Source organism: Phocoena sinus, chromosome 17 (genome assembly GCF_008692025.1).
Source record: "Phocoena sinus isolate mPhoSin1 chromosome 17, mPhoSin1.pri, whole genome shotgun sequence".
Classification (NCBI taxonomy): Eukaryota; Metazoa; Chordata; class Mammalia; order Artiodactyla; family Phocoenidae; genus Phocoena; species Phocoena sinus.
The window spans coordinates 1,508,736-1,527,235 of NC_045779.1; the positions used below are offsets into that span (position 1 = coordinate 1,508,736).

General features: G+C 41.6%; 1 protein-coding gene across 1 annotated transcript in view; it reads left to right on the forward strand.

The window, feature by feature from the left end:
- Window positions 1-14,488: 14,488 nt before the first annotated feature.
- The window catches only part of SNTG1 (syntrophin gamma 1), a 317,523-nt gene continuing 313,511 nt past the window's right edge, over window positions 14,489-18,500 (forward strand). The window contains exon 1 of the mRNA XM_032610174.1: window positions 14,489-14,559. The gene's annotated coding sequence lies outside the window, so the exon portion shown is untranslated. The remainder of the gene's footprint in view (window positions 14,560-18,500) is intronic.

Sequence of the window (18,500 nt, forward strand, 5' to 3'; positions counted from 1 at the left end):
CTATTCTCTGCATGCGCTCGTGTCTTAACTCACACCATTAAGCTTCTGTATTTGTGCAGCAGACACGTACTGAGGGCCGGCTGTGTAGCAGGCACTGCTGGGTGCTATCACGGGGCGGGGAGCATTGTTCTGGGGCCAGGAGTGCTGACTGCGTGGTTCTTGTGTTAAGGGTTTCCAGCAGAGCAGAAGAAAGTCCTGCTTTTCTGTCCATGCGGAAGATGGGGCAAGCGCGATAATCTGCTCAGGTGGCTAACAAAATACCAGAGTCTGGGGCTTAAACAACCGAAATGTATTTTTCTCAGTTCTAAAGATTTTGAAGTCCTAGATCAAGGTGCCACCAAAGTAGGTTTCATTCCATGCATCTTCTCTTGGCTTTAGGCAGCCTCCACCCTGCTCTATGCTCACAGGACCTCCTCTTCCTGCATTTGCAGACAGCAAGCTCTCCGGTATCTATTCTTTAAGGGCACTGATCCCATCATAAGGGCCCTACCTTCATGACCTCCCAGAGGCCTCATCTCAAAATGCCATCACATGGTGGGGGGATGCGTAGGGCTTCAACATATGAACTAGCGGGAGGGTTCAGCAAGGGCCTAAAAAATTTTGAACGGAAGCTTCAGTTTAACTCCAAGATGCTCAAAAATCCAGATGTATAGTACAGAAAAAATATCAGTCTGTCTGCAAAAAAAAAATGTTGAGAACATGGAGTGTGACTGTTGGCCTGGGTCTGAGTGGGGCCCGAGATGTTGCTCGTGGGAGTGTTACTCACACCTGGTCCTCCCAGGACCCTGGGGTTAAATGTACACTGTCCCAGGTGGAGAAATGTTTCAGACTTGAAAGTTCCCGCAGTTGTGTTATGGAAAAACCATGCTCAACTCACACATTACGGGTTTCTCAAGATTAAGAACGAGCAAAGACGATTTCACATTTTCACATAATCACCATTACCAATCACAGCAGAAAACAAACTTCTGTTATTAAGATCAGAAGAAAACCTAAACACAAAGCAGTAGTATTCACCCCACAAAAATTTCACCACACAGCCCCTGGCAACTCTCTGCTTCTGTGAGTTTGAATTTTTAGGTCCCACATGTAAGTGAGATCATAAAATATCTGTCCTTGTCTGGCTTATTTCACTTAGCTAATGTCCTCCAGGTTTACTGTAGTTGTTACAAATGGAAATCAAGATTTTGAACAATAACACAACATGATTTGTTTACACAAATTTGAAAAAGAAACAAATGAATATCTGGAAAAAAAGGTTCCATGTTAAAACTCTGAGGATAATCAGTAAAGTATCACAGCTAAAGGAATACCTAATACCCCATAAAATATAACTAGGTAAATTATTCTGAATATAGACTTGAAAATGGAAATTGAAATTGAGAGGTTAAGAAACAAAGAAGTAAAAATGAGATGCTCTCACATAGAAATTTTTTGCCAGTTTCAGAAAGAGACAATGATAATGAGAGAAACACTATTTGACATGTTTTCGAGTTAAGGAAAGAAAGATCTTCAGCTTTAGAAGCCACAAACATGAAGAAAGATCAATAAAAAGAAATATATAGAGAGAGACTATATTTAACAGTTTATATATGATTGCTCAAGCATCTGAAATTCTTCTTAAATAAACTGTTCTACACATGTATCTTTTCCCCCAGTTTTACTGAGTTATAATTGAATAAAAATTATATATATATATATATATATATATATTTCAAGGGTACAACATGGTGATGATTTTATACATATATGCTATGAAATGTTACCAGAATCAAGCTAATTAACACATTCATCACCAAACATAGTCACCATTTTGTGTGTGTGGTGAGAACAGTTATGATCTACTATTTAGTAAATTTCAAGTATACGATACGGTGTTATTAGCTATAGTCACCATGAGGTACCTTAGATCCATAAAACTTATTCCTCTTACAACTGAAAGTTTGTACCCTTTGACCAACATTTGCTGAATATATGGTCAACTAATCTTTGATAAGGAGACCAAGAATACACATGGGAAAGAATAGTCTTCTGCATAAGTGGTGATAGAAAAACTGGTGAAGAAAACAAGGAAGATCTAAGGTGCTGGACAACAGTATCGTCTAAGGCAGGGAGATTGATGGCTTCAATCAATATTTAAGGTCTTTGTAATGTTTGGGAAGATTATGAAGATATTCATTTGCTTTAAACTTAAATTTTTGCTCTTATTTACAAATTTAATGTAACCCCAGAAAGGTATAAAAGTAGGTCAGATCATTTGGGAACAAATTTAAATAAATCAATGTTTAATAAAAAAAGATGGCCAGAAAAACACATAGAAAAAATGAAACAAAATAAGATAATATAAAGCTTCCAATGGATATATTTAGTGAGTAACTTTAAAAAAATTAGAGCATACACTTCCTAAGCAAATGTCAGATATTTATGATATAGTTCTTAGGTATTCATGTGTGTAGGAAAGAAATCTATGGAAATTAGAAATCAACAAGTTTATGATGGCATTTGCCTCCGGGGTGAAGGCTAGCAATATGATCAGAGAGGCGTCTACGATAAACTCCATCTGTATCGGTGAGCTTTACATTTTGACCTAGAAAGTAAGCACTTTGGCTATTCCACTTTTTTTTTTTTTTTTTGCAGTACGCGGGCCTCTCACTGTTGTGGCCTCTCCCGTTGCGGAGCACAGGCTCCGGACGCGCAGGCTCAGCGGCCATGGCTCACGGGCCCAGCCGCTCCGCGGCATGTGGGATCTTCCCGGACCGGGGCATGAACCCATGTCCCCTGCATCGGCAGGCGGACTCCCAACCACTGCGCCACCAGGGAAGCCCTCCACATATTCTTTTAATCACCCCCATCACCATCATCATCAAAATCCATTCCATCATCCCACATCCTCAAAAGTTGTAACTGTTCCAGCCTTAACCCTAAATCCAAAATCCTATTCAAATGTCATCAACTCAAAAAGCCCCAAATCTTGTCCTCTGAGGCTCAGGGTGTGATTTATCGGGGCAAATCCTGTCCTTCTGGGGGCCTGTGAAACTAGAAAACAAGGTATCCACTTCCAAGGTATCCACTTCCACTTGTGGAAAACAAGGTATTCCCAATGGTGGGATGGGCGGAGGGTAGATATTCCCCTTTCAAAGGGAGAAATTAGAAGGAAAGAGGGAGACATGGGTCCCAGACAAGGCCAAAACCCAGCAGGGCAAATTCCATTAGGTTTCACAAAGTAATTCTCTGTGGCTTGATGCTCCACCCTCTGGGCCTCCTGTGGTAGCAGCTCTGCCCTCAGCCCTAGGTCCTGTGCGGCCAGGCCTCTGAATCTGTGGCTCTGCCCTTGGGGTCACTCTTCCTTCACTTTGTCTCGTTTCTCTCTCTCATCCATGCTGGCAGTGTTTCTACTGGTATAAAACTCTCAGAAACTTTGTTGGCCTTTTGTGCAACTCATGGCGTCCAAGCCATCGGAGGAGAGGGTCCTCCACAGATCACTCCTGTATAATGCGTCTCTACCCTGGCTTCTGTGGAGACGCTCGGTTGTGTCCGTGAGTCATACACCAAATCTCTTTGTCCACAGTCCTCTAGGCACATGCCTGCTGGTCTCTAGAGCACACCGTCTGAGGCTTTTCCAAGTTATCAAGTGCTAGCTCCTTTTTATTAACAATTACCCCCTCAATTTATCTCTTTTCTCTCACCGTTTACTGCAGACACCTAGGAGAAAACAGTATGCACCTTCCATGCTTTGCTTAGAGACCTCAGTGGAACGTCCAAGTTCATTGCTCCTAACCCCACTCCAGAGTAGAATTCAGCCACGTCCCCTGACTCTTGATAACCAGGATTGCCTTACCTCAACGCTCCAATAACACGGTCATCATTTCCTTCTAAAGTCTCAGCAGAAGCACCTTGAATGTCCATATTTCTAACAACAGCTCTTGGAAACTATTCAGGCTTTTTCTCTTAAGCAAAAGTCTCCCAGCCTCTACCCATTACACAGTTCCAAAACCATTTCCACATTTTAAGGTATTTGTTAAAGCAGCACCACACTTTCTAGTACCAACAGCTGTATTAGTTTCCTGGGGTTCCAATTGCAAAGTATCACAAATTGAGTAGCTTAGAACAACAGAAATTTATTCTCTCAAGGTTTTAGAGGCTAGAAGTCCAAGATCAAGATTTCAAGAGGGCCCAGCTCCCTCTGAGACTCTGGGTGTTAGAATCCATCCCTGCCCCTTCCCAGCTTCTGGTGGGAGCTGTGGATGCTTGGCACTGCTTAGCTGAAAGCTGCATCCCTCTGGTTTCTGCCTTCCTTGTCACATGGCCTTCTTCCTGTGAATTTCTTCTCTTCTTTCAAAGATCCCAGTCATGTTGGATTAAGGGCTGTCTCTACTCCAGTATGACTTTATCTTAACTAATGACATCTGCAATGACCCCGTTTCCAAATAAGGTCACAATCTGAGGCGCTGTTGTTAGGATTTGAACATATTTAGTTGGAGGACACAATTCAACCCCTGAAAAGAATCATCAATGTAATAAACAGAGGATGTTATAAGAGCAAAGAAAAGAGACCGCCATTCCGATCTGGGGTGCTTGGGAAGACTGTCCGTGAGGAGGTGGGGCTTAACTAGTCTACATTGTTGAGTAGGAGTTACTTAGGCCAATGTAAAGAAAACAGATGTTTTACCAAGGTTCAATCAGTTGCATAAAATGTGGGAAACGCAACCTGTGCTGATGGTAGTGGATAAATATCAGGACACCTTTCAGAGAAGGCGAGATCCTTGAATTGATGAGAATGCGTGATGTCTTTATGGCAGCTATTATGACACAGGTTATAGTTGAACCAGTGGAGCTGAATAAGTCACCCAGGTTAGTCAGATGTGCAGAGCTAATAAGAGAAGAGGAAGATGTTTCAGTGGAATTTGGGGGAAATGCAATCAGTGAGGGTAGAGAACAGTTTCAAGTATTCTTGCTGTGGTTGGGAAGGAGAGGTAGAATGATAGCCAGGGGGCCTGAGTGGGTGGAGTGCATTCTTTTTTTAATTTTAAAAATTGAGATACAGTACACTGAGGTAGGTGTACTTAAGGAGAAAAAACTGTTGAAAGGTTACATGAAAGATAACAAAGAGAGGGAATCCATGAATAACTTATGGGGTATGGTTTTTGAGAGAGTTGAGATTCAGAGCATAGATGGCAGGACTCACTTTGGACAGGAGACTAGAATTATGCAAAATCACTATAAAAAAAGGTCCAGCTTTGATGATATTCTCTCAGTGGTTGTCAGAGTAATTTCAGGCCTCTTTCATGTTCTTTGCAATGAAAAAAGATCCAAGAAACAGAAGCCATGGCATAGATCTGACCTCGAATTGGTCGTTTCCTGTGATCTCAATGAGAAACACCTCCTTGGGTCAAATTGTGTCAACCCGGGAGCCGGCCTGGAAATGAACTTTTCTCTGACTCTCAGGCTTGCTCCGCTGAGGGATGGGAAAAGCTAATCTCTTGCAAAGCGCAACCCCAGTCAACAAGAAACAGTCTCAAGGTGGCAATCTTATTCACGGTTATTCACTCCCCTTACCAAGACTCTGTTTTAGAGCTTTCTGAAAGAAGTCTGGTTTTATTTTATCCTGTGTGCATTAATAACTGAATTCTATTTTATATTAAAACCCTGGCAGTTCTTAAATAGCATTCTATCATATGGTAATAAATAAATCAAATATTTATTTATTAAATATCACATAAAAGAATACAGCTGAAGAACTCTAGTCTTCCTTGTTTTTTTTTTTGAGGTACGTGGGCCTCTCACTGTTGTGGCCTCTCCCGTTGCGGAGCACAGGCTCAGCGGCCATGGCTCATGGGCCCAGCCGCTCTGCGGCGTGTGGGATCTTCCCGGACCAGGACATGAACCCGTGTCCCCTGCATCGGCATGCGGACTTTCAACCACTGCGCCACCAGGGAAGCCCCTTCCTTGACTTTTATTTTCATTTTTGTAGGCATTTGTCATGATTTGAATTGATGTATTGGTTCTGTTTGTGTGTTTACCAATAGAGAAGTTTGTTCGTAGCTGCCATTATATGAAGCAGATATTCAAAAGATAAATGGGAGGAAAGAACAATTTATTGTTTTTCATGTGTCTGTTCATGCATTTATGATGTTTTCTCATTAGTTATACTTCACATAGTCTTTCAGAATTTTCTTTGGTTTTCTAAAATCACTAATCATCGTTAATTGTGAAAAGCAGTAACTAATTTCCAGATGTTTCAATTATAGGAATAGTTTTTTCTCTTTAAATCATTTGATAAAAAATGAAATCTTAAAATGTAGATGCCACCACTTTGCTCAGTCTTTCCTAAGGTTTTTTTTCGTTTGTTTATCACTACTTGACACCTCCTTCTTTACCTGCTCTTCCAAGCTCAGACTTGGGTTATTTTAACCTCCTTTGTAACCTCCATATTCTGTGAGGACGACTTCATAAACTTCACACAATTTCCACTCATCTCCCTCCGTCCTCTCGAATTTTCCTTCTCTTCTTCCTCATTACTCTCCACATCCACGTTTCCATTTGCTTACTGGAGCATTGGTTTGATATTAGTTAAATATTATTTTAGGTCTGGGCTGAGAGAGGCTCAGAGATGAATGGGATTTATCCCTGTGCTCAAATTGGTTATGATAAACAGCCAATAAACCAATAGACCCACGGTGACCAACAGAAGTGCATCAGGGTTTAGCTTTGGGAGCACAGAGGAAGTGGTGGCAGTGCACCTGAACGAGCAAGAGACCAGGAGCATCCTTAGAACCGACACATTTGAACCGTCTGTTGAATGAGAGCAGGTTTTCACAGAGCATTTAGGGCTTCGGAAAGGGATTTGTGAAGAGCAACCTCAAGTGCAACACGTTTAGGGAAAAAATAACCGCTTCGGAATGACGTCAGCACAGTAGTCAGCACGGAGGACCCTCCTATACAGTCTGAGTGTCCTGGGTTTAAAGTCCTGCCAGGCAGCGTGGAGGAGGAGGGGGTTATGGTGAGGCTGAAGGTGGGGAGATGAATTTGAGGACTGGTGTGTCAGTCAGTATAAGAGACTAGGAGGGGAGCACGGGCTAAGACACTGTTTTCACTCTGCCCGGTCACCTCCATCCCGGTGTAAATGACAAGATCTGCGCCCACCCCCGCCTCACAGCACTGACGTCTCAGCATCACAACCGCTGCCCCGCCCCCCAGTCCTGCCTACAGTGGATTCTCCTCATTCATTCAGCGGATGTTGGAGTTGTGGTTTCTATGTTCCATGCACCAGTGTAGGTGTGGAAACGTGGCAGTGAACAAAACAAAGACTGTCGTAGGGGTTTATCTTCTCGTGGAGAGGACAGTCACTAAGTAAGCAATCGTATACATAAATAGTGCACTAGATTGCAGTCAGCAGTATTGAGAATGAAGACAGCAGGGTGAAGGGTGGAGCTGTTGGTGCCGGTTCACCTGGGAGGATGCACTTGATGGGATGTCGCAGCTGCAGGGGCCTGGAGGAAGTGGCAGGGAGCAAACCATGAGATGCTGTGCGAAGAGGTCCTGGGAGAGGCCCGGCAGGGCCCTGCATCCTGCTTTGGGGCATCATTGACACCGGGAGGGCATTTGACACTCTGAGGCTGGACAGCATCACCTTGGAAGAGACCGTATGGAGAAAAGTGCTCTGAAGTCTGAGGCTCCGTGCCTTCCAAAATGTATGGACTGCAGGAGAAATCAGCTGGAACCAACAGAAGAACCAAAAAGTATCACTGGTGAGGAAAGAGACGAGAGAAGGGAGCGATCTGAAAGGCAGAGGAAGCCGTGTGCCCAGAGAGAGAGGAGATGGTCAGCGTCGTCTTAGTTTCTATTGCAGTCCCGTCTGGGATCACAGGCTCAAGGCGAAGTGCACCTGCTGCTCCCACTGTCCAGTGGTCAGGGATCCGGGCACAGCTTGTCTCAAATACGGTCACCTTGGGGTGGGATATTCCACATGTGAAGTTTGGGAGGACACGATTCAGTCCATAGCAGACATACAACATGGGGAAATTAGGTCATCAGAAAGCTTTTAAAGAGTTTTAAATGGCAACAAAATATTATCCTGAATGTACGTAACACATTTTTTTAACCAATGATTCGTATTTGGACATGTAATCTGTTTTTGTTTTTAATATAGCATTGTCGTACACATTCCTATGCATGGATATCTATTGATATGACTTATTTCCTTAAGCCCTACTTAGGCAAAAGGATGTGAATGATTTAGGCTTTAATACATACTGCTGAATGGCCCTCCCAGAAGGGCTGCAATATATGAAATGTTATTGACCTGGAAAACAGAATGCCTGTGTCATGTCTGCCAACATTTGACTCAGTTAAAATTCCCAAAGATATGCTGCAATTACTGCAAACAATTTTCTTGAGAGTCCATTAGTGAAAACCTAAAAAACAAGAGCAGGTTCATAAGATGTGTCATGATATGGTCTGCTCTTGGAGAGTTCAGCAAGGGAGAAAAGAAAGAGCCCTCTCCATTTATAGGACTGAGGGATGAATTTACTTTACAATGGTACTATTTGAAGAAATGGCTAATTATCTTTCAAGTGCCCACCGTGCACATCCCCCAGATACCTGCCAAGATCGCAAAGCACTAGAGCCAAGAGTGAGTCCCTGGAGTTTAAAGGAGATGAGACAGTTTGCAGGAAGATTCACAGTGATTCTTAGTGATGAGTAAACTCAAATAGTTTAGTAATTTCATTCAGTTGGATCCATATTTCCAAATTCAGTTAATGATGTCTGAAGATTTTCACATGTAACAGAAAACCTTGTGGCTTTGCTGTATATTATAATGAAAGCTATCATTTTTGGCACCAGAGTAAAATGTCACACAATTCGTTATGGCATTAAGGTAATATATTGTTCTATAAGGTCCCCCTTGAGATGGTTAGGGTCATGGGTCAATCAATAAGCATCTATGAGGCAAATCTTTGTTCTGTGCGATGCTAGAAATCAGGAAGTGTGAGAACCCCAACGCTGAAAGAGGCATCAGCTAACTCACTCAGCAGTTGTGGTGGTGGTGAAGAAGAAGGGTATTTGGAGGGGAACGGGACGCTCACATTGGGGATTGCCTGTCCCAGGTGTACCATGGTCACAGTTTCTTCTGAGGGTAAAGAAGTGCTATAGGTGACACACCCTCCATCAGCCAGACTCCCTGTGAGTGTTCATCTTGAGCATGTATGTGTATGTGTGTGTGTGTGTGTGTGTATGTGTGTGTGTGTGTAGATTTCTACCTCCTAAGCCAAAGCAGAATAGAATTTTATTTTATTTGTATTAAAATTCCACAAGACCACTTACGACATCTTTTAATAAGGGTCACTTGCCAACACATTTTTTAAAATTTTGCTGGTATAAAAAAATCTTGCTTGTTTTTGTCCTTGGTAAAAGCTATTTTCTTTCAGTGCTCTGATGGTTTAATTCCCTTTTTATGCCTTCCATACTTTACGTTGGGAATAAAGCTGTGATGTTGGTAATCTGGTTCTTCCCTGTGGCTAATTTAATATTTCTTTTTGTTTATACTATTATAAAGTTTCAATGTGATATTTTAGGGGTGGTTGTCTTCTTAATTATCTCTATTATTTTAATTTTCCTGAATCTGAAGGGTTAGTTATTTCAACAATTTTGGAAAATTATTAACCATTATGTCTTTAAATAGTGTCTCTCCACTGTTACATTTTTGAGATATGATGACCTTGAAACTGACTTAATCTTCCTCGTTGTTCTAGAAAATTTCGTTATTATCCTTTCAGAGATGGCTTCTGGCCAGGCTGTCTATTCTCACCTTTCAGAACTCAGAGTAGATGCATGTTAGTGTCTAACCTCTCATAACCTCCACATCTGGGTTGTTTTTATTCCACTTGCAGGGTATTTGCTTGAGAACTGCCTAATTCACTGGTTTCACTGTTCAACTCTTCATTAATCCTTGGTTATAACGTATACCATTTTTATAAGATCGTCTTTTTCAAAGCTATCTGATAAATTTTGATAGAGTCTATTCTTACAGCTTCTTTTTCTAATTCACCTTTCAGTTGTTTAAATATATTCTACCTAGTCATTTTGTGTTTCCTAGTTGCCAATGACAGTTTCAGTGGTTTACAGTTCTGACTCTGTACGTGTTCCAATGTTATTAGTATCTGCCGATTGCTTTGTTTATGCTAATACTTCTTCACAAATGATGTCCTTTACCATTTGTTTATGCTTTTGACTGTGTTCTCATTTTCCATTTATCTTTGTCTCTGGGATTCTTGGTGTCCGGTTTGGTCATAATTAGAGCTGTTTACTAATATTCCGTGTCTCTCACTTAGCATAATGTCCACAGGGTTCATCCATATTGTCACAAATGTCAGAATTTCCTTATCTTTTACGGTTGAATAATATTTCATTATATGTATATACAACGTTTTCTTTATCCATTTATCTGTCAACAGACTTAGGTTTTTTCCCTGGCTTAGCTGTTGTAAATAATGCTACAGTGAACATGGCAGTGCAGGTATCTCTTTGAGATAATGATTTTATTTCCTTTAGATACACATGCAGAAGTGGGATTGCTGGATCAAATGGTAGTTCTGTTTTTAACTTTTGGATGAAATTTCATACTGTTCTCCATAGTTACTGTACCAATTTACATCCAGCAGTGTGCAAGGGTGAGCACGTATTTATGTGACTGTTGGCCATTTGTATGTCCTCTTTGGAAATATATCTAGACAGGGCCTTTGGCTATTTTAAAATCAGATCATACGATTTTTTTTCTATTGAGTTGTATGAACTCCTTATATATTTTGGATGTTAACCCATTATCAGATAGAAGGTTTGCAAATATTTTCTTTCATTCTATAAGTTGCCATTTCATTTTTTAAATTATTTCTTTCACTGTGCATAAACTTTTTAGTTTGATGTAGCCCTGCTTGTTCACTTGTTTATTTTTGCTTTTGTTACCTGTGCTATTGGTGTCAAAAAATCCAAAAATCATTGCCATGACCAAGTTCAAGGAGCTTTTTTTCCCTGTATTTTCTTGTAGGAGTTTTACCATTTTAGGTCTTATGCTTCTCCAAATTTGTAAAACATTAGCTCGTCTAAGAATGTTTTCTTGGGATCCTACTAAAAGGAAAATACTTTCACCTGCCCCTGGATTCCCAGAGCACTTTGGACTTCCATGTCATTTATTACTTTCTGATGTGCAGCATATATAAGATTCTTCTCTTCTACTTAACTGTAAGCTCATTTCTGTCTGAATTCACTTCAGTGATATTTGTCAAAGTGGTGTCCACAGGACGTTGTGTGTGTGTTGGGGTCGGGGGAGTGAGACCCTCTTAGCAAGGCTGAGAGGTCAAAACTATATTCATGATAACACTAAGTTTTTATATCCCTGTTGGACTGTGTTTACATTTGCACCAGGTGCAAGAGCAATGGCGAGTAAAACTAGTGCCTTAGCATGAACCAAGGCAGTGGAACCAAACCATAGAGTAGTCACAATATTTTTCACTTCCACACACTCAGAGGTTAAAAAAGAACTACAATCACAGTGTCAGCCAGGCTGTGTTATCCTCCTGAGTTTGGGGTCTTTCTCCAAGTGCGTTTGAGTCATTGGCAGAATCCCTTTCCCTGTGTGTAGGACCAGTTTCTCCATTCCCTGTGTGTGTGTCAGCCACTGGTTGCTCTGAGCTTATAGGGGGTGTGGGCATCTCTCAGCCAGGCAGCTCCCTTCTGCAAAGCCGGAAGAAGAGTGTGAATCTCTGACCCTTTGTGAGAGTTCCTACCTGACCAAGACTGGCCGCCTAGGACAATCCTTCTCAGATTGCTTAACTCAAAATTAATTGACTTGGGACATTACAGCTGCAAAATCCCTTCACCTCTGTCATCTAATGGAACCTCATCGCATGAGTAAGATATCAATACATCAGGGCCACGAGCTCAGCCCACAGTCACAGGGAGGACGTCATCCACAGCGTGCACCAGGGCAGGAACTAGGAGCTATTCCAGAATTATTCCCGCCGCAGCCCGTGAGCTTATACTCTAGTGTAGGGTTCCCGACTTGGCCAAGGTTCAGCTTTCTCCGGGAAGTTTACTAGATAGCCATATTTATGGGTTTCTGTTTAAATCTGAATCAGATTCAGAATCTGAATGTATCTCGTGAATCAGATGTGTCTTTGTTGAACTATACCAGCAACTCCTGTGCAGCCAGCTGCATGTCCCTCCCTGGATCTTCCCCTGAGAATCACTGCTCTATTCAGTGCGACATCTCACCTGGCTATCACTTTACTAAAGTATTATTTTCCAAACTACAGTTGGGTTCCTGAGAGGACAGATAACATAAATGGGATCATTAAAAATTAAGAGGCCGAAGCAGCAACCTCATTCTAGCCTTGAGAATCGGCAGTCTGTTGCTGAGGCCTTGATTTATAGAGGCCAGCCCCTCTCCCGCATTATAAAACTGAGTTAATAGCTATGTCTCATCAAAAATAGTAATCACCTCTTGGCATCAAATCAATAGGCTTTTCCTCACAACGAATGCTCTTAAATATTATCAGTGATTTAAACCTGGAATCTAATTCTAAAGGCTGCAACATTGGCAGTTTAGATCTAAATGCCAACTACTGGCAGACACGATTTTGGGCAGATTACCAAATATACTTTTGTGCTTCTTTTATAGCCAATTTCCCTAAAATCTGTTCTACAGAAATTAATCTTATGACATTAGCTATTTGGGATATAGTTACTACCTTATTGCTTCTTTTTTTGGTTTTTGGATTATTTTCATTGACATATAATTGACTTAAAATATTATATTAGTTTCAGATGTACAACATAGTGATTCAGTATTTTTATACATTACCAATTGGCCACCACCATAAGTCTAGTTGTCACCTGTCACCGTACAAAGCCATTACAGTATTACTGACTATATTCCCTACACGGTACATTCATCCCTGTGACTCATTTGGTTTGTAACTGGAAGTTTGCACCTCTTAATCTCCCTCACCTTTTTCACTCATCCTCTAGCCTCTCTCTTCTGGCAATCACCTGTTTGTTCTTTGTATACGTAACTCTGTTTCTGTTTTGTTATCTTTGTTCGCTTGTTTTTTTTTTTTTTTAAGATTCTGCATATAAATGATATACATCATTTGTCTTTCTCTGTCGGACTAATTTCAATCAGCATAATACTGTCTAGGTGCATCCATATTGTAACTGCAAATGGCAAGATTCCAGGCTTTTCTGTGGCTGAGTAGTATTCCATTGTATATCTCTACCACAGCTTCTGTATCCATTCATCCATTGATGGGCACTTCACGTTGCTTTCATATATTGGCCATTATTAATAATGCTTCAGTGAACCTAGGAGTGAATATATCTTTTCTAATTAGTGTTTTTGTTTTCTTTGGAAAAATACCCAGAAGTCAATTTGCTGGATCTTCTGATACCTAGACTGAATATTTTTAATTTTTTGAGGACCCTCCATACTGTTTTCTATAGAGGCTGCACCAATTTACATTCCAACCAGTAGTATACTAGGGTTCCTTTTTTCCCACATCCTCACCAACACTTGTTATTTGTTGTCTTTTTGATTTGTTATTTCTTGTTTCTTTGATTTTTGTTATTTGTTGTCTATTTGTTAGTCATTCTGACAGGTGTGAGGTGACATCTCATTGAGGTTTTGATTTGCATTCCATGGTGATCAGTGTTGCTGAGCACCTTTTCATGTGCCTGTTGGCCATCTGTATGTCTTTGGAAAAATGTCTGTTCAGATTCTTTGCCCATTTTGTACACTGGTTGCTTTTTTACCCATATTAAGTTATATGAGTTCCTTGTATATTTTGGATATAAACCCATTATTGAATATATCGTTTGCAAATATCTTCTCCCATTCAGTAGGCAGCCTTTTTCTTTTGTTGTTAGTTTCTTTCATTGTGCAAAAGCTTTTCAGTCTGATATGGTCTGTTCTGTTTATTTTTGCTTTTATTTCCATTGCCTGAGGACACATATCCAAAAAATATTACCAAGACTAATGTCAGAGTAATGTTTGACTAATGTCAAGACTAATGTTTATAACTAATGTTATGAACATAATGCTTATGTTTTCTTCTGAATTTTTTTGGTTTCAGGTCTTACATTTAAGTTTTTAATCCATTTTGAGTTTACTTGTGTGTATGGAGTGGGAAAGTAGTCCAGTTTGATGCTTTCGCATGTAGCTGTCTGGTTTTCCCTATACCATCTATTGAAGAGGCTGTCTTTTCCCATTGCATATTTTGCCTCCTTTGTTGTATTCTTATCTCTCCTCTTGATGATTCACAAGGCTTTGAGAGAAACTGACAAGAAAATGTCGTAAAATTATATGTTATATATAAGTGTGAATGGGACGCATGTGTTCCTTATGGATAAAGTGAGTAAATTTCAGTGTATAGATTTCACTCTTTCTCTTTTGAATGCTCACAGGCTTTTATTTTTGCTTTCTGCATCTAGACTACCCTCCAGAATGTTGAGATTGCCAGAGAAGTGACCTCCGCAAAAGGAAAATATTACTCCACTGAAATTCAAGTAAGACCGTTACTTTTCAATAAGTCATTGTGAGTAAAGTTATTGCTCTGCCAGAGAATGTTATTTATTACCTACTTAGAATTTCCCAACATCAGGTATTGTATGTGTTCACTTCACATTATGCAAAGCCCATTCTACAGGATCTCAAAGCATCGTACCCTGCAAACCCCGACTGCGCCCATGACATATAAATGACGAGAGGGGCAAAGGCAGTTGTAAAGGGGGTGATGGAACTTCATTTAGGGTGGCTATTCCTAGCCTCGACACACCTGCAATCACAGGAGAGGATAAATGAGGAGGACAAACGGTACACTTGGTCTATAACACACACTCTACCCGCATCGCCTGCTGTCACACGGAGTACTTACAAACCACATGTCTCAGCATGCACTGTTGATGGATTTCTTACAGTCTCTGCCCTGACCTGTAGAATTTCACTTGTGCCTCCCACGTGTTTGTCCACATTTAGAGCTAGACTGGCTTTTCCCATCTGGATGGAAAACAGCCCCACGGACAAGAGCACACTGGGCAGCCGCTGTGTGAGCCGCCCTTGCAGCTGGCTCCCCTGCCCCTGGATGGCGTGTGCTGCCCTGCCCACCAGGCTAAGGAGGGCTCAGCCTTCCCGGGCATTTTCCTTCTAATTGACCAAACAAGGTTATTATAATACAAATACGTAATATCTGAACTGGTAAGTTTGAAGCTATTGCTGCTTTTCTGTGCTGTGAAGATGTTTGAGACCTTTGACCTTGTACTTTGATTCATCTGTCCCTGCTCTGCCCCGTCTTTGTGTTAAATGTCACATCTGCTCACAGGAGGTAGCTTCCGTTGGCCCATTTGCCTCCGGACTTGTTATTCAAATTCCCAGTCCTTTCGGCATATTTGTGATGTTAGAACCACTGGCTTCACTAGTAAAACATCTCTACTTCTAGTTGTGCCGACTGCATTGTCTATCATGGAAAAAATGACACAATTGTCAAATGCAAAGACGCTTAGTCTTGAGTCCAAGACTGACTTCATATTCAAGCAACTTTCTTCATGCTTTCTAACTCTGATCTGCACTCCACCAGCCTTGTTTACAAGGGGATCTGATGACTCTGCAGCCAGGGGGAGGTGTGGCTCCAGCCCTGGTGTCTGGGGACCCTGATCTCTGAGGTGGAAATGAGGAATGCTGACTTCCGTTACGGTTTTCGCTTATTGTTATTTCCATGAGAGTTTGAAGGAAAACACTCTAGTTTCTCTCTGTGACTCCAGCATCTACTATCATGCCAACATGTACAGGGTCCCAATAAATATTTCAGAAAAATTAGTAAGTTGATGACAGTGTTTCTGGAGTTGCATTCTGTGTATTTCAAAGACATCCTCCCATAGATAAAAGTCTGCTATGTTAGGGTAAATTCCTCTGATTACTCTCCTTTCCAGCTCCCAGTCAGTATGGGTGGATTTCTGGACGCTCATGGCATTGCTTTCCTAAATGGACAGATTTTAGTATAAGCTGCTTTAGTCTTGATAATCCCATCTCTCCCTTATCTGGAAAATTCAGTCAAGAGAAAGTTGGATAATTCTGGCTGCTGAAGACCTATTGGCAGCCTCTCAGGGCTTAAAACACAGTTGTTTATGCATCTGTGTCTGGCTGTGAAGAAGATTCACAGGAAAGTCTTAAGGTCACTGTGAGATACCTTTGGTGATAAAGGAAATAACGAAAAGTTCTAAAATAAAGTCTCATACATGTTATCACTTTAAATGCTGAGTGTGGTATCGTAGCTGCAGGACAGAACTGGAGGAACCCTGGAATGTGGCAGCTAAACTGATGAGGCTGTGATGCTCTCCTGTGAGTGTGGACCGAGTTCTCCTACTTCCCACCTCCACTCGGCCCTCCTACTTTCTGCACTGCAGCTGCCTTCCTTGCTTGCAGGCTGGAGTAGTCCTGGGGATGGCCACCCTGTGCCCAGGTGATAAAGCTTCTGCTGCAGTCGGTGCCTTGTCTCCTAACGTCCCTGAGGGCTCCCCTCCGCTGCGTACAAGGGCCCATCGGTAGCATGGCCCCTGCCGTTCCCACAGAGCAGGAGTCATCAAAGTCCAGCTGGTCCAGCCTCGTTGGTTTCCTGAGCAGACTCAGAGATGCTGGTACCAAGCCGAAGTGCAGGGCTCCAAGCTCACTGGGCAAACACTGACCTTGAAACAGGGGCAGGGCTGGCTTCATGGGAGGGGGAACCACCATGCACTCACAGGCACCAACAGCGCAGCCGCCACTGGTTTAATCTGCATTACAGTTCCCTCTGTGCTGCCAGGTTCCACAGGATTTGACAAATGCACCGTGTCAGGAAGTCACCACTATAGTATCAGAGAGAGGACTTTCACCACCTGCAAATACTCCCTGTGCTTCACCTACTCAGCTCTCCTCCTTCTAACCTTCTGGAAACCACTGATTTCTAATCATTTCTGCAGTCTTACCTTTTCCCAAATGTCCAGTGTTTAAGCCTTTTCACCTGGCTTCTTTCACTGAGCAATATGTATTTAAGATTCATCATGTCTTTTTGTGGCTTGATAGGTGATTTTTGTAAGCTGAGTCATATGCCACTCTATAGATGTACGTTTATTCCTTCGTCTGTTTGTTTATTCACTCACCTAAGAAAGAAATCATGAAGAAAGCTATTATAAACATTCAGGTGCAGGTTTAATACATTTTGAACCATTTGGTTGAATACCTGCTAGTGCAACAGCTGCATCCATGGTAAGAATAGAGACAGTTTTGTAAGAAGCTGTAAAGCTGTCGTCCAGTTCCTGCCAACAGTGAGGGGAGTGCCTGACGTTCTGTATCCTCGCCAGCAACTGGTGGCGTCAGCTGTGACATTTTTTGTTTAGTTTTAATATTAAACTTTTATAGTATCTTTGTAAAATTAGGAACCCAAACATTTACAAGACACTTTAAAATATCCTCTCGGAGTAAGTAGAGATGTTTTCTTCCAAAATAAGAGTTTATTAACACTCTCCCAGGCGAATACACATCATGAGCAATACTTGGTAGGGGACAGTGACATTAAAGAGTTAAGAACAGAAGGTTTAAGTGGCTGTAATTTATGCAGGTTCTATGAGGGAGAGTCTAAGAAGCCATGGGAGAAACTGCGTGAGATTTCTTGTTTCTTCTCCTTTTCCACCTGCCCCCTCCTTCCTCTGTCTCTTCACACACACACACACACACACACACACACACACACACACACACACGCTGAGAACCTTAAGGAAATTGTAGGTGGTTGCCTAACATGTAAGTTTTGGAGCTAATAAATTGGAAAATGCAATTTAAAACAAGACAAGTGAATGCACAAATGAACAGATACAGTACGGAGCCTCTTCAAGCCATAGTGTATACTTCGTCAACGTTTATTCCACGTTGTCCTCCGCTTCTCTGCCAAGTGCAGCCACACCACTGGACATTTCTGACTTCTTGAGATTCCAGTTGTTCATAAAGTCTGTAACCACCACTCTTTCTCTCGTTTCACCCATTTTCTGGTGTTTATCTTTATTGCTGCTGTCTGGATCTAGTTTTGTTTCATCCTAAATCTCATCTTTCCTCAATGCTGTGAACTCTGTGTGGTACTAATTATTCAAGGGAATCCTCTTCCCTCTGTTAAAAGCCTTCTTACCGTGCAAGACCCAGACACAAATCCCACCATCTTGCACAAAGTTTTCAGGTGTCCTAATCCTAATTAAGTATATTTTTCTATTCATTTGCATGATAACGCTTTAGATTAGGTTTGTCCGTTTTCCCTACCAGAGTGTGAAATCTTAGAGAGAAAGTCTTGCATTTTGCTTTATTTCTGATAGTCCTTGCTCAGCCCTAGTTATTTGATGTCTGAGCCCTGGGTCTCCAGGCTAACGCTGCTGGCGCTGACCAGCCTGGACCAGGTGTCCAGTGAACTTAACCTGCCTCAGACCTATGT